At 43.9% G+C, this 9,046-nt stretch overlaps 1 pseudogene; it reads right to left on the bottom strand.

Annotated features, from left to right (window-relative positions):
- Positions 1-546: 546 nt before the first annotated feature.
- Positions 547-8,817, bottom strand: LOC148028032 (importin subunit alpha-4 pseudogene; annotated as a pseudogene).
- Between the last annotated feature and the right edge of the window lie 229 nt (positions 8,818-9,046).

Raw genomic sequence — 9,046 nt, forward strand, 5'->3', positions numbered from 1 at the left:
TGGATTAGGCTAGAGAGAGAGAGGGATTTGATGATTTGGAGATGAGGACCTCCCAAAAGGGCCTTCACTTTGTTTGCAAAACACTCACCACAATCATGAGAACCTAGCAATTGATGGCAACATGATTTTTTCCGTTGTGAGAGAAGGGAATTTCTAAGGTGAACACCTTTTACCCGCATACGTTGTCAAAGAGATCGTGCGAGAGCTGCAGAACACGGGGTTCAAGGTACAGCAAGAAATAAAGACTAACAAGAAGATCTCAAATATTGGAAGTCGCTCATGTTCAGAAAAATCTGAACATATTCAGTTTCCTGTTTGTGAAGAGATCTTTGCAAAGAATGCATCTAGAACCATATCCATAACCATTATAAGAGCTAGGAGGATTAATGAAGGCTGAAGTTCCGTAGTCCAGTTTGACATACAAGTAAGAATTTAGAAGTAAAATCTGATTCCTATACCCAATGCTGTAACCAGGATAATGGCAAAAACTGAGAGGATGATGATTAAAGCCAGCTTAAACTGACCCTGCTCCATAGGTAGACACACCTATTTTTGTATACGGGCTCCTCTCAGAGATGAAGAAGCACTTAGTAGTTGATTAATGCCACTTGTATTACCCAGATCTTTCTCTACTTCACCAACTCTAAGAATGTTCTCAAGTCTCTCCAAACATACAGTTATGATACGAGGGTCTGCACAATTCTGAAGATCACACAAAGGTTTAATGCAGCCTTGACTCACAAGGTACTTGATTTGATCATGCGTCCCACCAGATGTTGCATTTGATATAGCCCATGCAGCCTCTTTCTTGATCTCAAACTCAGCATTTGCCAATACTGATATTAAAGGAGGTATTATATTCGCATCAATTATAGCCTGAATTTGCTCCTTGTTCCCTGCAGTTATGTTTGATTTAGTTCAGCATGCTTCTTTCTTGATGCTCTTCTTATGGTTTTGTGTAAGAAGGTTAAGCAAACAGGGTAGCACTTGGTGGTTGATGATAAACTGAGTTTGTGCATCATCTCTGTCGGCAGTCGCCAGAAGCACTTCAATCATCCAAACATCAGGATCAGCAGCTCTGAGTTCACGCTCCAATTCTCAATCGCCATTCCACTAAATGCACCAACTGCAGCTGCGCAAAGGGTGCGTTTGACTATGCGAGAAGCCCATCCCTGGCTCCCGGTGTAGTTACAAGAATGTCCACACAACTCTCTGTAGAATCCAATAGCTCAGCTTCAGACTTGCTAAAACTGTGCATGCACTTCCTTGGAAGAAAGACAAGTTCAGATGCTTCAGCAGCCATCTGAGTTTGCCCAATTGCCAGGCCTACAGAGAGACCCACTGCTGGTGCAATTGAATCTAATACAGCCTTCACTTTCTCTCCTCTGCCCCTCGATATCGCGAGCTTCTCTCCATCTCTCGCTTCCAAACAAGTGACCACACACGCAACGCCTACACAAAGAGGGACGATACACCCACCTAAATAGGCGTGAAAGTCAAAAGACCTGTAGAGATCAAAGCAGCGCACACCGACTGAGGGTGCAGAGGAGCACAGACAGAGCCTTTTACTACTCTCCTAGACTCCGACAGACTGAGAGCCCCCACCTATTCGAATTCTGCTCTTCATTGTCAATCTGATCCTTGCTTTGACCAAGAGATTGCCAGACCTTGGCTTCCGAATCCAATCAATGACCTTGCCTTTCAACAACATAAATGCCGTGATGTGCGTAGCTGTAGTAGGCACGCCAGGAGTAGATGTAATCGGCTACGTGCAGGTTGAACTTGAGACAGCTACCACTGAAAGACTCCTTCCTTTATCCGTTGCTGCAGATCACCATCTAGTTTGATTCGCATCTTTTTCATCCGCAAATTGCTCTGTTTTGGAATCGGATCTATTCGACTCAGCGATGAGCTCTGTGTCAATTGTGTCTTGATCCACAAAGCTTTCCAGTGAGCAAGGAAGAGAAGATGGGCACACTTTCCTGCATGATGAACTTCCTAATTGCAATTCTGCATATTGGAAGCTGTGTTGTGCTTATCGTCATCGAATTGCTTCTGCATTGTGGTCTGAACTCTGTAAGCTCTTGTTTCTGCCTGATGATCAGACATTTTCCTTCTCTAGCAATCATCATATCTGGCGCCCCCTTTCCCTCAGAGTTGGAGTTACCTCCATTCCTCTGACTGCGATAGACCGTCAATATCGTGTGAGTGTTCTGATTGTGAATCTTTGATGCCTACCAGCTGCCTTTAAATCCTCGCCACCCTCTGATCAATATCATAATCCTCGGTCAGATAGCAACTGCCCTGACAATCCTTTAACTATTGTCGATCTTACAGTTTTTACTGAGTCGAGCTCCTTCCTGCCTGAAAATCCCAGCTTCGTGGGCAGGCTTGTCCTCTTCCTTCCTGGCGGAAGCCATGCTGGTCCTCCTTTTTCCATTCCAAGCATTACTCCCCCTCCTTTCGCCACAGAAGCGAAAAAGAAGGAACCTTTCCTCCCATTCAAGCACATGACAATCCATCTTTTTCCCTCCCTTTTGCCATTCGAATACTCTTTTCCTCAATTAGCCTCCTTTTCTCCCTTTTGTGAATTCCTCTTTTGACGCATAGAGACCAACCATACAAACAGCCTCGTTTGGACAGTATATCATAGTCTCAACAAAATCAGGGACCTTATCACTGGAGTCCTGATTACAATCTAGATCTGTGAAGGACTCATTGTAAGCTTGCCCCAAGTCTCGGATGCTCCCACAAACAGGACGGTCTACAAAGGGTAGGATAGGTTTTCCTTCCTATTATAAGCATCGTATATGCAATACATTTAAGGGAATATATACATACATTGAATGTAGTTTATTAAAATGCACCACACAAACAATGAATCACACGCAGAAATTAACACAAATGCACAACAAAAATGGAGGTGTTCACGGCTCAGATGCGCAACATCGCGACATCCACCCCCTCTAAACCTGCGCATCCTCCGGATGTGCCAACTATCCAGGATCATTCAACTCCACAAACAGGTCAAGTCCATCTTCTGATTCTAGTGGACCTGTTTCTGCATCAGCTTCATCATCCCTATGAAATTTTTGCCCCTTTCGAAACAGCTGATAGAGAACATCTGCAATATGAGCAAAATGAGGAATCCAAATCATGTAAAATACATAAGCTCCCACAAATCTTCGCATCTCTGAAGTAGTCGTGCAATACTCTGCAATCCTGTTTATGGCATCCACCTTTGCAGGAGAAGGCTTTCTGCCATAATATCCAACCATATGCCCAACTATGATGACTTCATTAACAGCAAAGACGGATTTCAGCCCTGAAAACTTATGTCCAATTTTTGCAGGATCCCTCAACATAGGCTGCTTCATAACTTTTTCAATCTGTTCATCACTATCAGAAGGAAGTGGGCTTGCAACCGGCTTAACCTTCTTATCAACTGTTTTATATTTTGTGTCAACCTTGGCATCATTCAAGCACTCTTTTCTTTGCTGCAATTTCTGCAAATTTTCAGCATCTTTCAACTCTGTTGGCTGAAAAATTTCAGCCTTTAGCTCTATGGACTGCATGGGTGCAGCCTGAAACTCTGTATGCAGAAATTTTTCTGCATTCAACTCTGTTGGCTGAATGAATTCAGCCCTCGGCTCTATGGACTGCATAGATGCGTCCTGAAACTCTATATGCAGAAATTTTTCTGCATTCAACTCTGTTGGCTGAATGAATTCAGCCCTCTGCAATTCTATTAGCTGATCAAGATCAGCCATAAATTCAGTTTGCTGAGTTTTCTCAGCCTCTAACTCTGTTTGCAGCATAAAACCAGAAATTTCCTGAAACATATCCAAGGTTTGCACAGGTATGATCTTTGTACCCTTGCATACATCAGTTTTCAGCATTGCTCTCATCTCAAGCAATGTATCTGCATAGGACATCCCTTCATACAATCCATCCACATGCTCTTCTGCTTGCAAAATACCTGCATTCTTCAACTCTTTCTCCTTACGACCAATGTACTGCCTGGTAGCTCTAGGCAAATCTAAAATTTTCTGATAACTCACTGAACTATCTGAAGTAAACCCAACAAAGTTATTGGAGAAAGACTGGCTGCCAGGAGGCGAGATCTCCTCTTTTCTCCGCTCCGTACCACTGGCGTCTCGCAAGACAGCGGTACCTAATGAAAATCCAACTCCTTCGCAGGTAGTGGAGCCTCACGCAAGGAGTCTCTGTTTCTCGGATGATTTACCCCAACAGTCATAAACTGAACAGCTCGCATACCATCTTTACTGCGTATCCGCGCATAAGCTGATCCATCATCCATCACTTTTGTTTCCATTCTTGCTTCTGTAATGAAAGGCTGTCCAAGAATAATCGGATAAGAGCATGAATCCTGAACAAAGCAATGATAATCCTCTTCAACATTACCAATAGAAATTCTGATACTCGGACAAGCAGCATACATATCACCAGAAGTATTATTGGCGGCTCTCATGCGCCAGCCATGCTCTGCATCCATAGGCCACTTGCCACTCTCATAAACACCTCGAGCAATAAGATTAATTTCAGAACCATGATCAACCAAAGCGATCAAGGGAATTTGTTTCTCTCCAATCCTTACCACTGTCTCAGTGGTTGCTCTAGCCCAATGACTTCGTGAAAAATGGCTACGAGGAATGAGAATAGGGGACTCATCATCTTCATACTGCATAGGCTGCACTATTTTCTCCAATTGCGGATTAACAGAAGCATTCTCAACCATCACTGCATCATCATGCTCTTCCCCAAGAGCTCCATGCCACAATCCCTGTAAAGCAGGTCCTTCCATCGCATGCCGTTTCCTCCGCAAAAGATCCTGCATCTGATCCTGTATTTCTCTTCTAGCAATCCCAAGAGCCTCTCCAACAGTAAAAGTGACTTCACTATTCAAAATTCTTTCATGAAAAATCTTACTCATATCCGTTTGCATATCAAGGTCTGACAAGAGCTTGAATCCTGGCTCTTTTCTTGGTTGCTTCTTTTCCTTCTGCTTGTCTCCCATTGGTTGATCGGAACCTGTTTGAGTTGGAGAATTTGACATAGGTGGAGCTGTAACAGGTGGTGAAACAAAGTCACCCCCTCTAGTCTTTTTGGAGGAGCTAGGACCCTCCTCATCTCTTCTTCTCTTTTCCTCAACCATGGCATCTAAACCCTGCGCTTTAGCAATATAAGCAAAAATAGAATACCTGTCAACAGGAGAATCCCATCCTGTTTCTCCTTGGATGCTAGAGCCCACACAAGTCATTGTAGAAGTTTGAACTTTCCCTCTTCTCGCTATCTCCAAGGCAGAAGACCATAAAGCAGAGTCTCCATCAGATTTCTGCTCAAGCTGGACTCCAAAAGCTGAAGCATCTCCTCTAACACTCACATAAGCTGATCGCGCAGCCATATCATCAACAAGCTTCTTCATACCTCCCTTACCAAAGTTCGTGTCAAGAGGAGCGCCAGTCTCTGTCAGCCATATCTTTCCATCTTGTCCCCAGAACACTACATTCTTCCTACGTGCTTCCTGAAAAGCATCACAATCTCTGCAGTGTTGGTGCTCTGTACTATCACACCAAATACATCGTCCCCCTTTTCTTTGACCAGCTGGAAAAGCAGTCACTGGAGCAGGTGCTACAGCAGGTACTGACATAAGTTGCTCCTTTAACTTACCAACTTCAGCTTTGACTGCTTCAATTGTCAAATCCGCCAAGCCTTTAATAACATCATCTACAGATAAGGGCACTGGAGCAGCAGGTATTGGTGGATTCACAGCAGGAAGAGTAGGCTTAGGCAAAGAAGTAGCAGGGGTAGAAGAAGAAATCTCCAAGGATTTTTCAGGAACTGATCCTGTATTTAGATGCAATCTGACTCTCCTGCGCTGCTTCTTGACAAGAGCATTCACAGGATCAATGACATGTCTCCACTCAGTCTTTAAACCTGAATCAGTAGCTTGATCTTCCAAAAGATCATCCAACTTCTCCTGTAAATCAGCATCTGCAGCTTGCAAAAATAACTCCACTTTCTGCATCTCCAAAGCTTGTTGTTCAGTCCCATCCAACTGATCATAATGGCTTTCAAACTCTCGCAGAAGAGCGGTAATAGAAAGTCCCTTATTAGGCATAGAAACCCATGCTAAAAAATTTCTGCGATTCATAAGACCTGTATCCTCCAAGAAATATTCATCTTTTAATGCCTTTTTAAATTCAGCCCAACCTGCATGTGCCTCTTGAATTTCTGCAATTCGACCTTCAAGAGCGCGCACCACGATCCGCAAGAAGTAGCGGCTCCAAACATCTTGAGAAACACCAAAAAACTTCATCTTTTCTTCATACAAATGCAGGTAAGTTGACACTTGCTGGCCAGTAAACTGCTTCATCTCCTGTTGGACAGCTTTCAAGGCATCCATAGCATCACTGTCTCGTTTTGCATGCACTTGCTGCTGCATATACATGGTAAATGACTGAAACAGGTTCTTCATGACATTATCATCTGTCATCTCTTCTTGCGAGTCTCCCATCTTGCTGATGACGCAGCACTTTCACGTCGGGTTCACCAGAAATGTCAAAGAGATCGTGCGAGAGCTGCAGAACACGGGGTTCAAGGTACAGCAAGAAATAAAGACTAACAAGAAGATCTCAAATATTGGAAGTCGCTCATGTTCAGAAAAATCTGAACATATTCAGTTTCCTGTTTGTGAAGAGATCTTTGCAAAGAATGCATCTAGAACCATATCCATAACCATTATAAGAGCTAGGAGGATTAATGAAGGCTGAAGTTCCGTAGTCCAGTTTGACATACAAGTAAGAATTTAGAAGTAAAATCTGATTCCTATACCCAATGCTGTAACCAGGATAATGGCAAAAACTGAGAGGATGATGATTAAAGCCAGCTTAAACTGACCCTGCTCCATAGGTAGACACACCTATTTTTGTATACGGGCTCCTCTCAGAGATGAAGAAGCACTTAATAGTTGATTAATGCCACTTGTATTACCCAGATCTTTCTCTACTTCACCAACTCTAAGAATGTTCTCAAGTCTCTCCAAACATACAGTTATGATACGAGGGTCTGCACAATTCTGAAGATCACACAAAGGTTTAATGCAGCCTTGACTCACAAGGTACTTGATTTGATCATGCGTCCCACCAGATGTTGCATTTGATATAGCCCATGCAGCCTCTTTCTTGATCTCAAACTCAGCATTTGCCAATACTGATATTAAAGGAGGTATTATATTCGCATCAATTACAGCCTGAATTTGCTCCTTGTTCCCTGGAGTTATGTTTGATTTAGTTCAGCATGCTTCTTTCTTGATGCTCTTCTTATGGTTTTGTGTAAGAAGGTTAAGCAAACAGGGTAGCACTTGGTGGTTGATGATAAACTGAGTTTGTGCATCATCTCTGTCGGCAGTCGCCAGAAGCACTTCAATCATCCAAACATCAGGATCAGCAGCTCTGAGTTCACGCTCCAATTCTCAATCGCCATTCCACTAAATGCACCAACTGCAGCTGCGCAAAGGGTGCGTTTGACTATGCGAGAAGCCCATCCCTGGCTCCCGGTGTAGTTACAAGAATGTCCACACAACTCTCTGTAGAATCCAATAGCTCAGCTTCAGACTTGCTAAAACTGTGCATGCACTTCCTTGGAAGAAAGACAAGTTCAGATGCTTCAGCAGCCATCTGAGTTTGCCCAATTGCCAGGCCTACAGAGAGACCCACTGCTGGTGCAATTGAATCTAATACAGCCTTCACTTTCTCTCCTCTGCCCCTCGATATCGCGAGCTTCTCTCCATCTCTCGCTTCCAAACAAGTGACCACACACGCAACGCCTACACAAAGAGGGACGATACACCCACCTAAATAGGCGTGAAAGTCAAAAGACCTGTAGAGATCAAAGCAGCGCACACCGACTGAGGGTGCAGAGGAGCACAGACAGAGCCTTTTACTACTCTCCTAGACTCCGACAGACTGAGAGCCCCCACCTATTCGAATTCTGCTCTTCATTGTCAATCTGATCCTTGCTTTGACCAAGAGATTGCCAGACCTTGGCTTCCGAATCCAATCAATGACCTTGCCATTCAACAACATAAATGCCGTGATGTGCGTAGCTGTAGTAGGCACGCCAGGAGTAGATGTAATCGGCTACGTGCAGGTTGAACTTGAGACGGCTACCACTGAAAGACTCCTTCCTTTATCCGTTGCTGCAGATCACCATCTAGTTTGATTCGCATCTTTTTCATCCGCAAATTGCTCTGTTTTGGAATTGGATCTATTCGACTCAGCGATGAGCTCTGTGTCAATTGTGTCTTGATCCACAAAGCTTTCCAGTGAGCAAGGAAGAGAAGATGGGCACACTTTCCTGCATGATGAACTTCCTAATTGCAATTCTGCATATTGGAAGCTGTGTCGTGCTTATCGTCATCGAATTGCTTCTGCATTGTGGTCTGAACTCTGTAAGCTCTTGTTTCTGCCTGATGATCAGACATTTTCCTTCTCTAGCAATCATCATATCTGGCGCCCCCTTTCCCTCAGAGTTGGAGTTACCTCCATTCCTCTGACTGCGATAGACCGTCAATATCGTGTGAGTGTTCTGATTGTGAATCTCTGATGCCTACCAGCTGCCTTTAAATCCTCGCCACCCTCTGATCAATATCATAATCCTCGGTCAGATAGCAACTGCCCTGACAATCCTTTAACTATTGTCGATCTTACAGTTTTTACTGAGTCGAGCTCCTTCCTGCCTGAAAATCCCAGCTTCGTGGGCAGGCTTGTCCTCTTCCTTCCTGGTGGAAGCCATGCTGGTCCTCCTTTTTCCATTCCAAGCATTATTCCCCCTCCTTTCGCCACAGAAGCGAAAAAGAAGGAACCTTTCCTCCCATTCAAGCATATGACAATCCATCTTTTTCCCTCCCTTTTGCCATTCGAATACTCTTTTCCTCAATTAGCCTCCTTTTCTCCCTTTTGTGAATTCCTCTTTTGACGCATAGAGACCAACCATACAAACAGCCTCGTTTGGACAGTATATC

The sequence above is a fragment of the Lygodium microphyllum genome, chromosome 12 (assembly GCF_053477565.2).
Source record: "Lygodium microphyllum isolate KBCC chromosome 12, Lygodium_microphyllum_v1.1.10, whole genome shotgun sequence".
Taxonomy (NCBI): domain Eukaryota; kingdom Viridiplantae; phylum Streptophyta; class Polypodiopsida; order Schizaeales; family Lygodiaceae; genus Lygodium; species Lygodium microphyllum.